This window comes from Neovison vison, chromosome 8 (genome assembly GCF_020171115.1).
Source record: "Neovison vison isolate M4711 chromosome 8, ASM_NN_V1, whole genome shotgun sequence".
NCBI classification, from domain to species: domain Eukaryota; kingdom Metazoa; phylum Chordata; class Mammalia; order Carnivora; family Mustelidae; genus Neogale; species Neogale vison.
This window is the reverse complement of record NC_058098.1, coordinates 80,267,564-80,287,615: the sequence shown is the minus strand read 5'-3', so window position 1 is coordinate 80,287,615 and position 20,052 is coordinate 80,267,564. Positions and strand designations below refer to the sequence as shown.

At 34.7% G+C, this 20,052-nt stretch overlaps 1 pseudogene; it reads right to left on the bottom strand.

Moving 5' to 3' along the window:
• Nucleotides 1–16,960: 16,960 nt before the first annotated feature.
• On the bottom strand, nucleotides 16,961–17,170 carry LOC122916602 (annotated as a pseudogene).
• Between the last annotated feature and the right edge of the window lie 2,882 nt (nucleotides 17,171–20,052).

Below are 20,052 nucleotides of genomic sequence, written 5' to 3'. Positions count from 1 at the left end.
ATGAAATTAATTAGCTCCCTCATAGTCATTTCTGATAATTTATAATATTGTTTACCATGTTTATGAGCAACCTAGTTGCTTTAAATCTATTTTGAAATTCATATAATTACATCAGAGTTGTATTGAAGTTTTCTGAATTAAGGACTTTATCAGTTTTTAGGCCATCTTAAAATTTGTTTATTACCTCAAGTGAGGAATTTACGTGTTGTTCATAGTGCTGTTTGCATACATTGAGTAAGTGAGGAGAAGGCCAATTTGATAAATTAAAGTTGCAAGAAAGATTGCCACAACACATCTTGTGGTGAGGTGAATAGGGTTCCATCCAGGCAAGTATCCTACATTAATTAATGTCATAATTAATATACAGGGCTTTTGTGCAAAACAAAAAGAATCTTAATCATGAAACAACTTTGGAATAAATGGAAATATATATGGTACATTGGGATGGGAAATAATTATATAAAAACACAATCACTTGAGTTGATAAGTAATTGATATAAGCCTTTGTAATTAGTATAAATTATAATATATATATGCTAGATTGCACAAATCTTAAGCACACAGCTTGAAAGATTTTTATAAGTTGAGTATATTCATGCAACAATCAACAGTATTTGAGAGTTCCCATTGTTTAGCATTCTTGCCAATACTTGATATTGGGAATCCTTTTGGTTTTAGCCATTTTAATGGGTGTGTAATTGTATAACGTTGTAGCTTTAATTGGCATTTCTCTGATAATTATTCATTTTGAATACCCCTTCATTTTCTTATTAGCCTTTTGGATAAATTCTTTTGAGTGGTACCTCAAAAGAGGTCTTTTGTCTATTTCTTGATCTTCTGTAGTTTTCTTATTTATAGAAGATTTTATATATTCTGGATAGGAATGCTTTGTCAAAAATATATTGCAAATATCTTCTCCTATTCTGTTTTGTATTTAAATGTTTGGTGTCTTTTGGTAAGAAGTTCTTAATTTAATGATGTTTAATTAAATTGATCTTTTCATTCATGATTGGTGCTTTATTATCCTACTCGAGAAATTTTTGCCATGTGAAGATCATAAGATATTCTATGTTTTATTATAGAAGTTTAAAAAAATTTTTTGTTAGACTTTAGACTTTTTTTTTAGACTTTTTTTGTTTAAACTTTACTATCAGGCTAAAATATTAATAAAAATATTTTCTATTAACCTTTTCTACTAGGAATTCCTAATTCCCGTTGGAATTGGTTTTTATGTTTTAAGTTAGGGATCAGCCAAGATGAGCCTAAGAGGCATGATAACTAAAGGCAATGCAGTATCCTGGCTGGGAGGGATCCTGGAATGGAAGAAGGATATTAGATAAAAGTTAAGGAAGTCTGAATAACCTAAGGACTTTAGTTAATGTATACATATTAATTCATTAACAGTATATCATACTAATTTGTACCTCTGAAACAAATAATACATTATATGTGACAGAATAAGATGTTAATAGGGGAAACTCAGTGTTGGGTATGTGGGCTTTCTGTATTATCGTCTCAATATTTCTGTAAATCTGAAATTCTTTTCTAATTATAAAGTCTATTAAAAAATAAATGTTGGGCAGCTGAGTGGCTCACTGGGTTAAGCCTCTGCCTTCGGCTCAGGTCATGATCTCAGGTTCCTGGGATCCAGCCCCACATTGGGCTCTCTGCTCAGCAGGGAACCTGCTTCCCCCTGCCCCCTGTCTCTGCCTGCCTCTCCGCCTACTTATGATCTCTCTCTGTGTCAAAAAAATTAATAAAATATTTTAAATAAATAAATAAATGTTAAATGAATGGAAAACATGCACAGTAGCTGAGAACATTATTTATTTGGATGTTGCAAAGAAGAGAGGGAGATGAATAATTTAAAAAAGGTAGGGAAAGAACAGTACATATGCTAAAAGTACATATTATAAATCAGATTGATACAAGACTATATGTGTATATATGTATGTGCTTATATGTAAAGGCAGATATCGGAAAGAAAAGTCACCAGAACTTAAGAAATAGCTCTCTTTGACCATTGAAATTGCAGACAGATCCTCTCCTCTCCCCTTCCCTCCACTCTTTCCTTCTTTCCTCCCTCCTTCTCTCCTTCCCTCCCTCCCTTCTTTCTCCTTCCTTCCTTCTTTCCTTTCTTCCTCTTCCCTGCATTGTTTACATTTTTGAACAAAGGGAGCACCTGAGTGGCTCAGTTGGTTAAGCATCTGTCTTCAGGTCAGGTTATGATCCCTGGGTCCTGAGATCTAGCCCCAACTTCAGCTCCCTGCTCAGCAGGAAGTCTGCTTCTCCCTCTCTCTCTGCCCCTCCCCTCTCCTCCCTTTCCCTTGCTCATGCGCGCCCTCTCTCTCTCTCTTTCTTGCAGTTGCTCCTAAATAAATAAGTAAAATCTTTAAAAAAATTTTTTTGAACAAAGAATATATTTTTTATGTAAGAGAAGAGTATAGTTTTAAGTATAAGTGATTCCGAGTTAGATGGCCTAGGTTAGTTATACTTTGAAATTTCAAATTTACCACTTCCTTATCTGGGTCTCTAAAGCTTTTGGATCCACCTTCAACAAATTATAGAAACCACAATATTGTAGGTCTTCACTGAAGAATAAAATGTGAAATTACTGGTACTTTAACACAGATCGTAATGAGATAAATAACATCTCAGAAGAACATATGAGAGACATGCAGACTGACCACTGCTCTAATTAGAGATGACAAATATCGAAGCCTCATTACCATTCCTGCTCTTAGAACTCCATAGTATTTCCTTGGGTCAAGCGAGATCATTAGAGGGCAGCAGAAGTTATTTTCTTAGTCTTTATAGAATTACATGTACTAATTTCTTGTTTAAGGATGAGCCATAAATTTTTTTTTTATCAAAATCCAGTGTAAGATTCATATGGCCTTATTCCATTTGTATTAAAGATACTGTTCAAGATATTTTCTACCTAGTGGCCCAGTATATGAACTACGAAATGATAAGTATTTATTATTGTTGTTGTTGTTGTTGTATCTTTTAGGATATCTTACTAGAGAAAGCTCTGATTTCCATGAGGCTAGGCTCTGCCTTTCTGCTAATGAGAATTATAATTGGTAATGTTTCTCTTTTAACCTGAATTCCAGTAAGCTCTGAGACAAATTTGAGCTTCAGCTATTACAGTTGTGTTCTCTTTATTTGTTTGTTTTTATTTAGTTTTACCTCTCTTATTCCATAAAATATTTGAGACACAATGGTTTCAATTTCATATTGCTATTTTTCCTGGTTTTATACTTCTATTTTTCTTGATTTTGATTTTTCTATTTTTATTTTATTGCTTTTTTGTTACATTTGTGAAATTCAGTAGCATATACGTAAAACATCTGAATTATAGAGTATTTAAAAATTGCTTTTTAAATATTTCAAATGTATATCATAACTTGGATTTGACTTTAAAATGTGCTAACTTGGAGCAGCTGGATGGGTCAGTTGAATGTCTGACTAGTGATTTCAGCTCAAGTCATGATTTCATGGGTGGTGAGATCCAGCTCTTTGTGGGGCTCCCTGCTCAGCAGGGAGTTTGCTCGAGATTCTCTCCCTCTGTCCCCTCCTCCTGCTCTCTCTCTCTCAAAAATAAATAAATATTTAAAAAATAAATTTTAAAATGTACTAACTTGTTTGGACAATATGCCTTGGATACTCCTTTGATTAACTGATATGAATTTGATGTCGTTGGAAGAGTATTAGACCAAGATTTGAAAGACTTAAATTCTATTTTTGTTGTTATGGTTTAACCGGGATTAATGATTTAATGTCTCTAGGACTATTCTTCTCAGAGTAAGAAAATAGATAGCCTTTTTTTATAAAAATTAATCAGTTTTACATATTGGTTTATATTTTTTAAGGAATTGCCTTTAATGAATTTCAGTACATAAGCAAAACTAACAATCAATGGAAAAATTACAAACATCCCAGGGCGCCTGGGTGGCTCAGTGGGTTAAAGCCTCTGCCTTCGGCTCGGGTCATGATCTCAGGGTCCTGGGATCGAGCCCCACATTGGGCTCTCTGCTCAGCAGGGAGCCTGCTTCCCCTCTCTCTCTGCCTGCCTCTCTGCCTACTTGTAATCTGCCAAATGAATAAAATCTTAAAAACAAAAACAAAAATCTCCATGTTCAAAATACATTTAATAATTTACTGGGAAAGAAATTTTTAGAGAAAGTCTTATGAGAAAAAAACAAAAAAACAAAAACGTACCATTCCATTTGGACATTTGTTGAGCATTTTAATAATTTTGGGAGGATACATTTTAAACTTGAAATTCCCATGACCTCATATTCTAATGGTTGTCATTAAATTGTTAGAAGCTTCAATCTGTGAATGATTCCAAAGGAACCCCTTTACTGGACTACAACCCAACTGAGAATTTACATTAGAGGACAGTAATGCATATAGTTATACTCTTAAAGGACTCTGCTCTGGGATTCTCTCTTTTTCCCCCCATTTGGAGCTCCCAGTGACGTCCAAGTGCTGACCGAGTGTACAAGATTAGAACAATATAAGCAGATTTATTCTAATTTGTTGAAGTGTTTATTTCAAGTGAATGATAGCAGTCAAACCCTAAATTTTTCAATGTGGTCCTTGAAGAAACTGAGTATTATATACTGGAAACATTACTGCTTATTTATTGCCATATAAGGAATCAGTAATGACTTTTTTTATTCCAGACATTCTTCAACCTCTGTGAATAATCAGACAATAAAAATGAAATCTTCAACATTTTTAAATTACTCTCTTCACACATCCAAGAAACTATGGACCACACAAGAAAACTATTGTTAATACCAACTAGGAAAGATAGATGTATAATTGGGAGTAATGGTGTCTGAAAATTAAATCTTAAGTTGTAGGAGCTTTTTAAAATCATAATTTGATTCAACATTTGTGCTTCTTTGAAAATGCCTGCTTTCAATGAGGTTGCATGTATCATTGTATGAATGAATACATCATAAAAATAGTCATCAGTATTATTTTCTTGCTTATTCTTCATGAAAAATTCTCCATAATAAATATTTTTCAAGACTTGATTTCCTTTCTACTTAGTTTCCACAGTAGAATCATTTCTTTTGGGCTGATTATTACACAATATTTCATGGGTAATCTGAATACTGGAAAAAAAAATATTTTTTTAATGTAAAATTCCATTCTAGACATCTGCAAAGCAGAGAACATTTTGGTAACTTGAGAATTTAGAATTCCAGATTGAATTTTAAAGTTTTTGATTCTTTTTAATGGGGTAATCCTTGACCAGATGTAGGAAGTTTTCTCTCTCTCTCTCTCTCTCGTGGGATATAAAGTCATGTGTTTATTTGGAGTCCAAATGTCACCTTATCTTTCAAAGTATAGGTCTGATTGCACACAACTAATAAAGTTCCATGCAATAAGTTACAATTATAAGGACCACATTTCTAGATTGCTCTTTGCACATGGGTAGACACAAAAATATACATAGATTTTAATCTAAAATATCTGTGTGGAAATGCATTTTTGTGCTTTGGAATAGCAAGAATAAGTATTTTTTCCAAATAATTCTTCTAAAGAAAACTTGCTTTACATATTGCTTAAAATATATCTATGAATTATAGAAAATAAAATGCATAACATGTTTTAAATTTTGAAACCATTATAGAGTCCTAAAAAATTGAAAAACAATTTACAGGAAGATCCAATGCACCCATTGCCCAGTCTTTCCTTTCTTTTATAACTATGATATAATATCACACCAAGAAATTGATGTTGTTACAATGCATGCTCATATATTTGTTGAAGGATAAATAATTAACTGTTTTAATAAGGATAATAATGAATTAATTTCAAGCAGTAATTTTGTTAGTCCTAAAAAATCCTCAATCATTTAAGTTTGAAATTATACACATAAACATACATGGAACTGAAATATTAAATTACTTGATACTTGCCAATTTGGATCTACTAGATAACTCTTTAGATTATATATCTATATTTATCTATATGTAGATAGAGACAGATATATATTAATTACTATCTTCAACTGAATCATATAAAATTGTCAATATTCAAACTTTTGACTCATAAGTTGGCCATTTTTTAAAATGAGTCAATATAATATATCATCTCTTATTTCTACCAAAGTATGTATAAATTATTTTAGCATCTAGCAGTTTGAGCTACTTAGAATACTGGGAAAGTGTTGAAAGTATGGGTGAGAAAGGATTAAGGGAAAATATTGGGAATGACTTTAGAACAGTTTAGAAGAGTGGATTTTTAGTGAGGTTAAGAATCATGTAAAATCTGATGGACCTCCTCTAGGAACTCCAGATTATTTTCTTGAGTCAAGCCAGACCATCAAAAAGCTATGTGCAAGATTTCAGATATTATTTTTCTAAGAAAACATTCCTATGAGAGGCTCTGTTTTTCAAATATCTAGAATCAGTCCTCAGTCAGAAGCTATTTATCTACTCACATCCCCTAAAAGTGTACTCATTCCTTATTTTGCTCTCCTAAGGTCTGAAAAAGTGTATTTTTCTAAAATTTCTAAAAATTTCAACAAACTCTCAGAGAATATTTTATTGATCTTGATTACTGTAGACTAACAAAAATAAATAATGAGATCATTTCTTAGCAGTATTTTAGAAAAGACCAGGAATCTAAACTATTCAGCTTAACAGTGGAGTCCCCAGCTGGAGTCCCCAGCCTTAGTGGGTCTCCTGTGATCTCTAGCTATAGAACCAACTATGTTCTGAAAGGTCATATCTAGTAACAGGAAGAACAGTCTGTATTTCAGAGTTACCAGGGTCTCATCAGAGTTTTATCACATGGAACATAGGCATAGTTCCTTTCAGACAAATGAGAGATGTTATCTATTTAGAATTAAAATTCAGAAAAGGATATTCCAACTTGGCTACATCCGGCTAAGTAAATTACTAGGGTTGAATGAACTAATACCATCCAGAAAAATAATGTAAAGGCATTGGGTGTGCTGAAAGAGATGTAGATTTTTGAGGGGTATGTTTGGATATAGAGCATGACACCACAGAAATTTGATTTAAATTCATCAAATCTTTCCAATTTAATTTACTTCTGAGATATTTTTCTGCTCTGGAAATTAGATAGGCTTGGGCAGGAGATATGGACAACTCAGAGTTTCAGATCTAACTAACTCAAAGAATAACTTTAACTGAAGTCTGGGGAGTATGGGAACTCTAGTTTCCATCTGCTCTAATGACAGTTCAATGGGCTTGTCCATGGAACATTGATTTCAGTATCTCTAGGGAAGGCTGACAAACACGGTTCCCTTTTAGAGTTATGTCCATGGCTGGTCATCTGGCGTGGCAGAGCCATCCGGCTTCCTGTCCTCTGGGACGCTGCACAACACTGATCTACTCTCACCCATAGTTTATGTTGCTTGCCTGCTCAGCTGGTGCCAACCCAAGCAAGACCTAGTCTTTCTCAGTGACCTTGCTAGCCCAAACTGAACAATCACACCATGCAGCTAAGTTTGCTCTATTTTTCTACTAATATAAGAGTTTTTTCTTGTTTCACTTGTCTTAAGATTTCCAGTGATACCTGGAAAAACTTGAGGCACAAGGGACTGGGAGGAGGGGGGAAGCAATGGGTGACTTGTGAGTAGAGGCAATGATAAAGTATTCAGTGTCCAATTAGAGAAACTTTTTTCTAGTTTATCTCTCTTTTCCACCAGATACTACTAAGTACATTTACACATTTGAGATAGACCATTTATAAGGTAGACTTCTTATTTTCCCTCCTTATTTTTTTCCAAGGAAGTCACTGAGAAAGAGAATAACAATATGAACTTGTTATTTAATTTTTATAGGAACATTCTACATGATAACAATCATGATGCTAGAGATGGCCTAATCAGGATATGGCTGATAATTTTAGAGTTGACTGTTAAGGATGAGCTTAGAAAATGGACTAGTCATGGTTGACCACAAGTGGTAATTATGGTTGTTGTGGTATTACCATTAGCTGACCATGAGTCACACAGCATCCCAGTTCTGGGTAAAACAAGATGTTTAGTACCTCCTTTGCAAAACTCTTTCTCCTTTCCTGGCTTGTCTCTCCTCTCTTGAATGTCTTTTTATCTAGCAGTCTCTTCATTCTCTGCTGGACCGTCTGGTATAGAAATGTATTCAGGTTCAGTTCCCAGCATTTATCTCATTCTGCTTTAGGAAGTTTCATCTGGAGATTTCAGATTTAACTCACCTTCATAATTAATATTACTTTTGACCAATCTCTCTGGTTCTAATCTACACATCTAGAGTTTCCCAATATTTTCCTTTCTTTTCATTCCTAGTGACTTAGCCCAGATCTTATTAATGTTGACCTAGATTCTTAGACTAATCCCTATTTAAAGCTTTCTTCTAATTCTCTTTATGGCTATCTCTTTTTGGAGATAAAGAAAGGAGATCAGGAACCAAACCCTGACTCAGAACTTTTTATGAAGAATGTTGATTATTTCTCATTTTTAGGAGATAAAGAGATAAAATCTTAATGATATGATTTAGAATCAAATAAGACCAAGCTATATGATTTGTTAAATTGTCTCCCAGAGTTGGATAAAATAGTTGATCCAATAATGAATAAAATAACCAACATTTCCAAAGGGATCTTGAAGAAAAGGAGATGCTCAGAGACTCCATTCTGATATTAGCTGCACTAGGGGAGATGAGTAGATGTTAAATGTGACTCAAAGGAAGGGTTACTAACACTGCATTTATTGTCAGTATACATATCCAGAGGATGAGAATGCTGCCTCAGAGTTCCCAGAGAGCTGGAGTAAAAGAACAGTATAATTGTAGATGATGTTTCTTAAAAGTACATCTAATACTTACAAATTCCAATTTATTCTGTATACTGCTGTGTTACCTTGCTAGAACAGTGGATCATTCTCCTCAAAAATCTTTTGCCTTCTCAGTATATAAATGATAGAAATGATTTAATTAGTGATTTCCACAGTTGTTTTTTCCCATATTTCCATTGCCACTTTCTAGGCCACCTTCTCCCTTCACACCAAAACCACATACCCTAAATAGCAGCTATTTTGGTCTTTTTGTTGTTTCTTGGCTACTCCACATACTCATCAATCTTTGGGCTTTTGCTCCAGTTTTTTCCTCCCTTAGAATGTCCTTATTCCCCACTTCAGAAACATAGTTCAAGATTTACCTCTTCTGAGTTATCTGCTTGAATCTAAAATTGTCACTCTTTTTCTATTTCCCTAGTAGTTTTAATCTTTGTTACACCACAAATCATCTTAGTCCTTAAGTTAATGTTTTTGTTTCTGAATCCTATACTAATTTTCTGTGTCATGTAGACATTCAGCAATGTTGCTAAACAGAATTGAACTCATTTAAGGTATGCTAAGCTAGAGCTCACTAGGTCTTGATTAGTGGGTCAGCACCAAAATTGCAATCTTCCTTTCAACTACTATAGGGCCAAAGCTCCACATTTAAAAATGGAATATCAAGAACAGTTTTCTTGTGTGGCTTATATAAAGGATTATTTATTCACTTTATTAAGCCAAGAACTGTACTAGGGATGTTAGCACTATGCAAGTTGGATACGAAATGATCCCTCAGGGAGTGTAGCATCTATAGAAGGGGGGAGACACTTAAGAACTTCATCAGAATTAAAGATTATATAGAAAATGTGAACAGACTCAAAGAACATAGGACCAACAACCGTGCTTAGGAGACATCAGGAAATAGTTCATGAAAGTTTTAAAATATAAGTAGGTGCTGTCCTCCAGTTTGATAAAGGTAACAGGATATTCATGGTACTCTCAAATTTCAATTTAGAATTTGTTTAATTATGGAACTAGGGTCCCGGCAATAATTTTAGGAATTTATCTGAATGCATTTATATGTAAGACTGTGTATGTGAGTGTGTGTGTATGTGTGTTAAGCTCAATAGGTAGGTGGAATCAGCCAGGTGCATAGCTGCTACTGCATACTGCACACATCTGCTAGGCCTTGCCCAGCCATGCACCCCCAGGCAACATCACTGGCCCTGCCCAGCCACGCCCAGCCAGCATTGTGGACTATGCCTAGCCTTGCATCTCCAGCTGTCCCAGTGTACAGCCCCTAACCACTGAACTGCTTTGGGGATCTGGCACAGGACTAGTGGCCCAATGCACATTTTGCTAACACGACCACGCTGCTTCCAAGTATCCCAGCAGTCACATTCTCCTCCCTCCCTTAACCCTGGGCTAGCCTTCCTGGGTCCTACTAACATCACGGAGAGCAAACACAGCCTACAACAGGCAAAGAGAGCAAACGACTACATGGAAAGGAAAAGTTACTCCGACACAACAGAGCATAAGCGACACACAACAGATACTCTTCTGAAGTGCCAGATTCTGGTGAACAGTGGATACTGCACTATAGGGCACTCCAGTGACCAGGACCTCTTCTTCATAAAGTCACTACTTTCAAGAGCAGGAGACACAGCTGATTTTCTTAACACAGAAAAACAGACACAGAGTGATAGACAAAATAAGAAAACAGATAAATTTATCCCAAATGAAAGAACAGAAACTAGGCCATGGCCAGAGATAGAAGAGAAACAGATATAAGTGCCTGATAGAGCATTTAAAGCAATAATCATAAGGATAGTTGCTGAATTGAGAAGAAAATAGAAGACATGAGTAAGATCCTTAACACAGAGATAAGGAATAACATAGCAGAGATAAAGGAGTAACATAGCCCAATAGATGAAATGAGAAATATGCTTGATAGAATGAATAGCAGGATGGAAGAAACAAAGGAACCAGTTAATGATCTAGAAACAGAGTACGGTAATCAAGTAATCAAGCTAAATGGAAAGAGAGAAAAAGAATTATGCAAAATTAGAATAAACTTATGGAACTCAGTGACTACATCAAACATAATAACATTCACATTCTAGGAGTCCTAGAAGAAGAGAGAAAAAGGGGCAGAAAATTTATTTTTAGAAATAATAGCTAAAAATTTCACTAATCTAGAAAAGGAAACAGATAAGCGGCACAGAGAAGTCCCATCAAAAGCATACATATACCAAGACAAATCAAAATTAAATTGGCAAAATATAGTGATGAAGAAAAAAATTTTAAAGCAGCAAGACTCAAGAAGTAAGTAACTTACAAGGGAAAATCCACAAAGCTAGCAAGGGATTTTTCAACAGAGGCTTTGCAAGCCAGAAGGGAGTGGCATGACATATTCAAAATGCTGAAAGGGAAAAATCTACAGTCAAGAATACTCTATCCAAGAAGGCTATTGTACAGAATAGAAGGAGAGATAGTTTCCAAGACAAACAAAAATTAAAGGAGGTCATGACTGCTATACCAGGCATACAAGAAATAGTAAAGGGGACTCCTTGAGTGGAAAGGAGACCAAAGTGACAGAATAGAGGTAGGAAACTCAAAAACAGTAAAAATGAATATTTCTGTTAAAAATCTATTAAGGACCTCACACAAAAAAGGATATAAAATATAATAACATACATCTAAAATGTGAGGAGGAGAGGAGGAAAAAATGGTTTCAAACCATCAACTCAATATAGATGTTATATACGAACCTAATGGTAACCATGTATCAAAAGCCACCAATAAATATGCAAATAATAAAGTGAAAGAAACCCAAATATATTACTAAAGAAAATCATTAAAACATGAAAGACAAAAAAGGATGAAAGAAAATTTTCAAAAACAACCACAAAACAAGTTATAAAATAGTAGTAAATATCTATCTATCAATAATTACTTCAAATACAAATGGACTAAATACCCCCAATCAAAAGACATGGGGTGACAGAATAGATAAAAAATAAGATCTATCTATATGCTGCCTATAAGAGACTAATTTTAGACCTAAACACCTGCAGATTGAAAGTGAGAGGATGGAGAAATATCTGTCATGCAAATGGATGTCAAACAATGCAAGAGTAGCAATACTTATATTAGACAAAATAGATTTTGAAACAAAGACTGTAACAAGAGACAGAAAAGGATACTATATGATAAAAAGGGGGACAATACAAGGAGAAGATATAACAATCATATTTATGCACCCAACACAAGATCACTCAAATACATAAAACAGTTAACAACAAACATAAAGGAATAATTGATAATAATACAGAAAGAGTAGGGGACTTTAATACCCCACTAACATCAATGTACAGATCTTGTAAACAGAAAATCAACAAAAAAAGGATGGGTTTGAATGATATATTGGGACAGATGAACTCAACAGATATATTTAGAACATCCCATCTTAAAATACCAGAATACACATTCTTTTCAAGTGCACTTGGAAAATTTTCCAGAACAGATCACATATTATCCCACAAAGCAAACCTCAACAAATTCATAAAGATTGGGCACTCCAGTGACCAGATCATTAATGCATCTTTTCTGACCACAATGCTAGGAAATTAGAAGTCATCTAGAAGAAAAAATCCAGAAAGACCACAAATACATGGAGGTTAAATAACATGCTACTAAACAATGAATGGGTCAACTGGAAAATAAAAGAAGAAATTAAAGAGTACATGGAAACAAATGAAAATACAATGCTCTAAAACCTATAGGATGCAGCAAATGTAGTTTTCAGAGGAAAGTTTATAGCAAAACAGGCCTACTTTAAGAAGCAAAAACTAATTTCAAACAATTTAACCTTACATCTAGATGAGCTACAAAAAAGAACAGTAAACAGAACTAAAACCAGAAGAAGGAAGGCAGTAATAAAGATTAAAGCAGAAGCAAAATGATATAGACACACACACACATACACACACACACACACACACACACACAGATAGAAGACAACAATGGAACCAGGAGTTGATTCTTTAAAAAAATAAAATAAAATTGTTAAACCTCTAGTCAGATTCTCAAGAAAAAGAGAAAGGACTGAAATAAATAAAATCACAAATGAGAGAAGAAAAATAACTACTAATGCCATAGAAATACAATTATAAGAGATTATGATAAACTACATATCATCAAATCAGAGAACACACTAATTGGACAACCTGGAAGAAATGGATAATTCCTAGAAACATATAAACTACCAAAACTGAAACAGAAAGAAATAGAAAATTTGAATAAACCAATAAACAGCAAAGAATTGAATTAGTAATCAAAAAGTTCCCAACAAACAAAAGTCCAGAACCAGATGGGTTCACAAGCAAATTCTACCATACAATTCAAGAAGAGTTAATACATATCCTCAAACTATTCCAAAAAATAAAAGAGGAAGAAAAACTTCCAAATTCATTCTATGAGGCCAGCATTACCCTAATACCAAAACCGGATAAAGATGCTACTAAATAAAGAGACTACAGGCCAATATTCCTGATGAACAGAGGTGCAAAAATTCACAACAAAATACTAGCAAACCAAATTCAACAATACATTAAAAAAAATCACGCATGAAGATCAAGTGGGATTTATTCCTGGGTTACCAGGGTGGTTCAATATCTGCAAATCAATCAACATGATACATTGCATCAATTAAGAGAAAGGATAAGAATCATATGATTATTTCAACAGAAACAGAAAAAACATCTGACAAAATACAACATCCATTCATGATAAAAACCTTCAACAAAGTAGGGCTAGAGGGAACATACCTCAACATAATAAAAGCAATAAGTGAAAAACTCACAGATACATCATCCTTACTGGGGAAAAACAGAGTTTCCCCTTAAGGTCAGAAAAAAAAGCAAGGATGTCCACTCTCACCACTGTTACTTAACATAGCACTGGACCTTCTAGCCACAACAATCAGACTACAAAAAGAAACAAAAGACATTTAAATCAGTAAGAAAGACATCAAACTTCTGTTATTTTTAGATGACATGATACTCTATAGAGAAAATCCAAAAGACTAAGAACTACTTGAACTGATAAATGAATTCAGTAGTCACAGGATGCAAAATCAACATACATAAATCTGTTGCATTTTTATACATGAATGATAACGCAGCAGAAAAAGAAATCAAGGAATGGATCACATTTGCAATTACACCAAAAAACCGTATGATACCCAGGAATAAACCTAACCAAAGAGGTGAAAGACCTGTACTCTGAAAACTGTAAAACACTAATGAAAGAAATTGAAGACGACACAAAGAAATGAAAAAATATTCCATGCTCGTGGATTGGAAGAACAGATAGTGTTAAAATATCTATACTACTCAAGGAAATCTACATATTTAATGCAATCCCTATCAAAATACCAACAGCATTTTTCCAGAACTAGAACAATCCTAAAATTTGTATGGAACTTCAAAAGATTCCAAATAGTCAAAGCAATCATGTAAAAGAAAAACAGGGTGCCTGGGTGGCTCACTCATTAAGTGTCTGCCTTTGGCTCAGGTCATGATTCCAGGGTCCTGGGATTGAGTCCTACATTCAGCTCCCTGCTCAGCGGGGAGCCTGCTTCTCCCACTCCCACTCCTCCTGCTTGTGTTCCCTCTCTCACCTTCTCTGTCAAATAAATAAATAAAATCTTTGGTTAAAAAAAGAAAGAAAGAAAGAAAAAGCTGTAGACATCACAATTCTGGATTTTATGTTATATTCCAAAGCTGTAGTAATAAAAACAGTATTGCGGGGCTCCTGGGTGGCTCAGTGGGTTAAATCCTCTGCCTTCGGCTCAGGTCATGATCACAGAGTCCTGGAATTAAGCCCCGCATAGGGCTCTCTGCTCAGCAAGGAGCCTGCTTCCTCCTCTCTCTGCCTGTCTCTCTGCCTACTTGTGATCTCTGTCTGTCCAATACATAAATAAAATCTGTAGAAAAAAAAAACCCAACAGTATTGTACTGGCACAAAAACAGGCATATAGATCAATAAAACAGAAGAGAAAATTGAAAAATAAACCCACAATTATATGGTCAATTAATCTTCGACAAAGCAGGAAAGAATATCCAATGGACAAAAGACAATCTTTTCAATAAATAGTGTTGGAAAACTGAATAGCAACATGCAAAAGAATGAATCTGGACTACTTTCTTATGTCATACACAAAAATAAATTCAAAATGGATTAAAAACCTAAATGTGAGGCCTGAAACCATAACAATCTTAGAAGAGAACACAGGCAGTACCTTCTTTGACATCATCTGTAGCAACTATTTTCTAGATATGTCTCATGTGGGAAGGGAAACAAAAGCAAAAATAAACTATTGGGACTTAATTAAAAAAAAAAAAAACTTCTGCACAGTGAAGGAAACAACAAAACTAGAAAGCAGCTTACAGAGTGGGAGAAGATATTTGCAAATGAAATATCCGATAAAGGGGTTAGTATTCAAAATATGTTAAAGAACTTATACAACACAACACCAAAAAGACAAATCATTCAGTTTAAAAAGGGGCAGAAGACAAGAACTGACATTTCTCTAAGGAAGACATCCAGATGGCCAGCAAAGATACTCATCGTCCCTTATCACCAGGGAAATGCAACTTAAAGCTACAATCAATGGGAACAACCACCTATCAGAATGGTGAACATGAACAACACAAGAAACAACTGGCGGTGGTGAGAGTGGAGGAAAAGGAACACTCGTGCATCATTGGTGGGAAGGCAAACTGGTGTAGCCACTGTGGAAAACAGTGTAGAGATTCCTCAAAAAGTTAAAAAATAGAAACACCTTATCACCCAGTAATCACACGAGTGGTATTTACCCAAACAATATAAGAACACTAATTTGAAGGGATACATGAACCCTAATGTTTATAGCAGCATTATTTACAATAGGCAAGATATGGACACAGCTGATGTGCCCATCAATTGATGAATGATATGATGACTGATTTTTATTCTGCTAAAGAAGAGTGATATACATACACACATAGGAATATTATTCAGCCATATAAAAGAATACTTCTTGCCATTTGCAGTGACATGGGTTGGGGCTAGAGAGTATAACCGCAAGTGAATTAAGTCAGTCAGAGAAAGACAAATACCCTATGATTTCATTCATATGTGGAATTTAAGAAAGAAAACAAATGAGCAAAGGGGAAAATGAGAGACAGACAAATCAAGAGACAGATTCTTAACTATGGAGAACAAACTGATGGTTGCCAGAATTGGGTGGAGGGAATGGGTGAAATAGGTGATGGGGATTAAGGAGTGCGCGTGTCGTGTTGAGCTCTGGGTGTTGTATGAAATTGTTCAATACTTATGTAGTACACCTGAAACTAATAAAACACTGTATGATAACTAACTGGAATTAAAATTAAAAGTTAAAAAAATGGTAGGGGGAAATCTTTAGCACTGTGAGGAGGTAGTGAATATACAGATGGGGGAAAACGGGAAAGAATGGCTCATCTTAAGCCTTTGCACTGATTTAAGATCTGAAAGAAAACGAGTTTAAAGCCAGACACCATAGTGATCATGAGGGAAGTTTTGAGATTCTAGGAATAAACCTGCTAATTCAGAGATTCTCGAGATTACAAGGTATATAAGACACAGAGTAGAAGAGTAATTTTCCTCCAGCCTCCAAACCTCTGATTCCTTTTCATACTAAAATGTGTTTCTGACCTCATGGTGACCTTTACTGACCACTAGCTAAGAATGGAGGATGACTATGCCTAGCAGAATAGTATTCTGAGGTAGGACAAAGCAGTACAACATGGGTGGGAGGGGGCGTGACTTTATCTCCTGAGCACTTGTGAGTCTGAGAACACCAAGAAAGTCTTAGGTTAGTCTTTGAGGGAACTGGTAAGTGCAATAAGCCACTGACATTTAAGCATTTCTGTAAATGCAGCATAATCTGTACTCCAAACTCGGGGGGTGGGGTTGCTAGGGAAATTCAAGGGATCAGAGAAAGTGCTTAGCAGATGGAGAAGAGTGAAAGAAACATCTTATTGAAATTTCCATCTGAAGTAATCCTACTTTACAGAGTGTGGACACTAAAGTCAAACTTTGCAACTGGAAATACTGCAGTCCATCAGTAGTAGATATGCCTTGGCAGGGATCTAGAATACTTTTCCATGAGTTCTCAAGAGTAGCTGGAGCTTTGGGAATACCAATCTGGTGAAGGAAGATCTGTAATGACTGGGGAGCCAATCACTGGGTTGCATGGCTTTGGACAAATACAATTAGCAATAATCGCGCCTCGGATAAACCTCATTGGCTACCATACTGCCACTGCGCAAAGCTTGGCTTTGGACAAATACAATTCTGAGTTTTATTTTCCTCATTTGCAAAATGGAGATACTACCTAACCAGCCTAAGTTATTGTGAAGATTAGGGAAACTAAAGAACCTGCCGGAATAAGCACTGAATGCATTAGTGGTATGTAGTAGTCACTCAAATGATAATTGTGCTATTGCCATTAATATATTATTGCTTAATCTTCTATTTTCGTGATCTCCTTTGTTGTTCAACCCAGTAAATGCTACAGTTCTATTCCAGAGGATAGACTTAATTTTATCTTTTTAGAAAATTTTACTCTTTTTAATAAATGTGGATTCAAATAAGTTCTTTTCTTTTCGGTGGTATATAGCTCATTACTGACATTCTATATAGCTTTGTGCTTTACACGTGGCACTTCTAACTTAATATGGCATAATAAATATTTGATAAAGGTTGTTTTACCTGTTGTGCTGACTGTAAAACATACCTTGCTGAGACATTTTAGACATTTCTTATAATTCCTGCTTTCTGTGCTTTTTCTCTTTCTAAAGAACTTCTTCATATAAGGGTTCTGAATGCTATTTGACCATTGCCTAAGTAACAACTATTAGAGTATCAGAGATTCATTGCTACTAATGAATTCTAATTTATGTCTAACTCAGATCATACCAGCAAAAGAGCGGAGGGTAGCTCTACTTATCTCTGTAATGAAAAGAGGCAAGGGAGGTTGTCTACTTGCAAGTGTCTATGTGGAACAGTTGATTCAAAATAGAAGAACTTCTAAAATGCCTGTAAAATTCAGAAGACAAACCTTGTTTGGGATATCCTGATAAACCCAATGAACCTCATATTTTTCTTCAAGCATCTATATGAGAATAGATAATAGAGATCTTAATCTTGTCTACCTCCCCAAATTCCTCTAGGTGCTAATGGTAGAGATATTATTCCTTGGTTTCTACCTAGTGGTAAGACTGACATTGGTAAAATTGTCATAAAGCTGTATGTTTTACAGGGAGCATCAGATTAAATTTCTTGTGGAGTTTGAGTCAAGGGGGAAGAAGCATTTACAATGCAAGTATGAAACTTGGTTAAAAAATAAGGAAAAACATCTTGCCCTTAAAACTTTTGTGAAAAATACACACTTCCAAATAATAGATGGAGTTATTGAGGTCACATGTCTTTTGTATGTCTCCTCCAGTGTTCTATTTTACAGAGCCCACAACTGTTATCTTTACTGAACTTTAGAAAATCATACTTAAAAGATCAAGTATGGGAAAGAACTGAGTCGACAAAATATAGCAACTGTATTGTTCCCTGTATCTTGGCATTGAGATAATGCTCTGAAATGACTGTGTGTGAGAATGTATTGACTTTTTTTAAACATGCAGACAGTCTTATCATGCTCAGGGATGTTGGTAGCACTAATTTTTATTTTTAAAAACTCACTGCCAAGAATCTATCCATTTGGATGAATGAATTTTTATCCTTGAATAGCTGATATTTTCCTCATTGTAAATCCAGGTAGATGAACATGCTTACTGGGTTTGATTCAGATCTTTAACTCCTTCCTGTCCTTCCTATGTAAAAGGGTAGCTAAAATAAATTAATAATGTCCCTATGTCCAAACAGGATTAGGACATGATTTGTAAAAATCAGACTGAATCTTAGCATTTATAAGAAATATATAAATAAGACTGCCAAAGACCTTTCATGTCAAGAACAAGAGAGCATTATCCTTCAGAAATCATTTCTACCTAGTCTATGTCACATACTAAGTTAATTCAGTTTTTGATTACCAAAAATAACTTTTTAAGTTTTTATTTTTAAATAACTTCAGACTTACAGAAAAGCTGCAAAAATAGTAAATAATTCCTGTATGTGCATCACTCACCTTTCCCTAATATTGTTTCATATAGCCATAGGTACAATGATCCAGACTAAGATATTAACTTTGATGTAATACAACTGATTCAACTACAGACTTCAGATTTCATTAGTTTTATTACTATTATTATTATTACAATTCTTTTTTTTTTTAGGATCCAATTTAGAATCCCACAATGCAGTTAGTTGTAATGTCTTAGTCTTTTCTCGTACGTGACAATTCCTCAGCCTTTCCTTGTCTTTGTGACTGGCACTTTTAAAGAGTAATGGTTAGTTACTTTGTAGACTACCCTCAATTTGTGATTGATGTCTTCTCATAACTATATCAAGGTTATGTGTTTTTGGCAATGATACTGTAGGAGTGATATACCCTCCTCATTATGTACCAAAAGATAGGTGATGTTATATTTCTTATTACAGTGACCTTAAAGATAGTGTCTTCTAGATTTTTTAGTATAAATTTAGTATTTTTCCCTCTGTAACTAATAAATATCTTGGGGGATATTCTTTGAGGCTATGCAAATATCCCATATCTCCTCAAATACCATCTGACTCACTAATTTTAGCATCCATTGATGGATTTTGCTTGCAACAGTTATTGTGATTTCCTAATTGTGATTTTTCTATTTCTTGCATTCCTTTTATGCTTATAAATTGTAATTATTTTGTAAGGAAGAGCTGGCCCTTCTTCCCCATTTATTTTTGTTTCCACCCTATTTATTTATATCAGTATGGATTTATGGATACTCATTTTATTCTAGTGATGTTAATCCAATACTATCATTATTTTGTTGCTCAAACTGTCCTGGTCTTGGCATGTAGAGTCTTTCATGCTGGTGCTTGTACCCTCTTTCAACATGTTCCCATCTTTTCTGATGAATTCTTTGCTTGTGGCTCGAGATGCTCTTAACTCATTTTTAATTTACTCTAACCCAGACCAAGAATAAACCACTTCACCATCAAGTCATATATATATTTTTTGTTGTTGAAACATAGTGTTTAGAAGCTAAGGTCTGAGTACT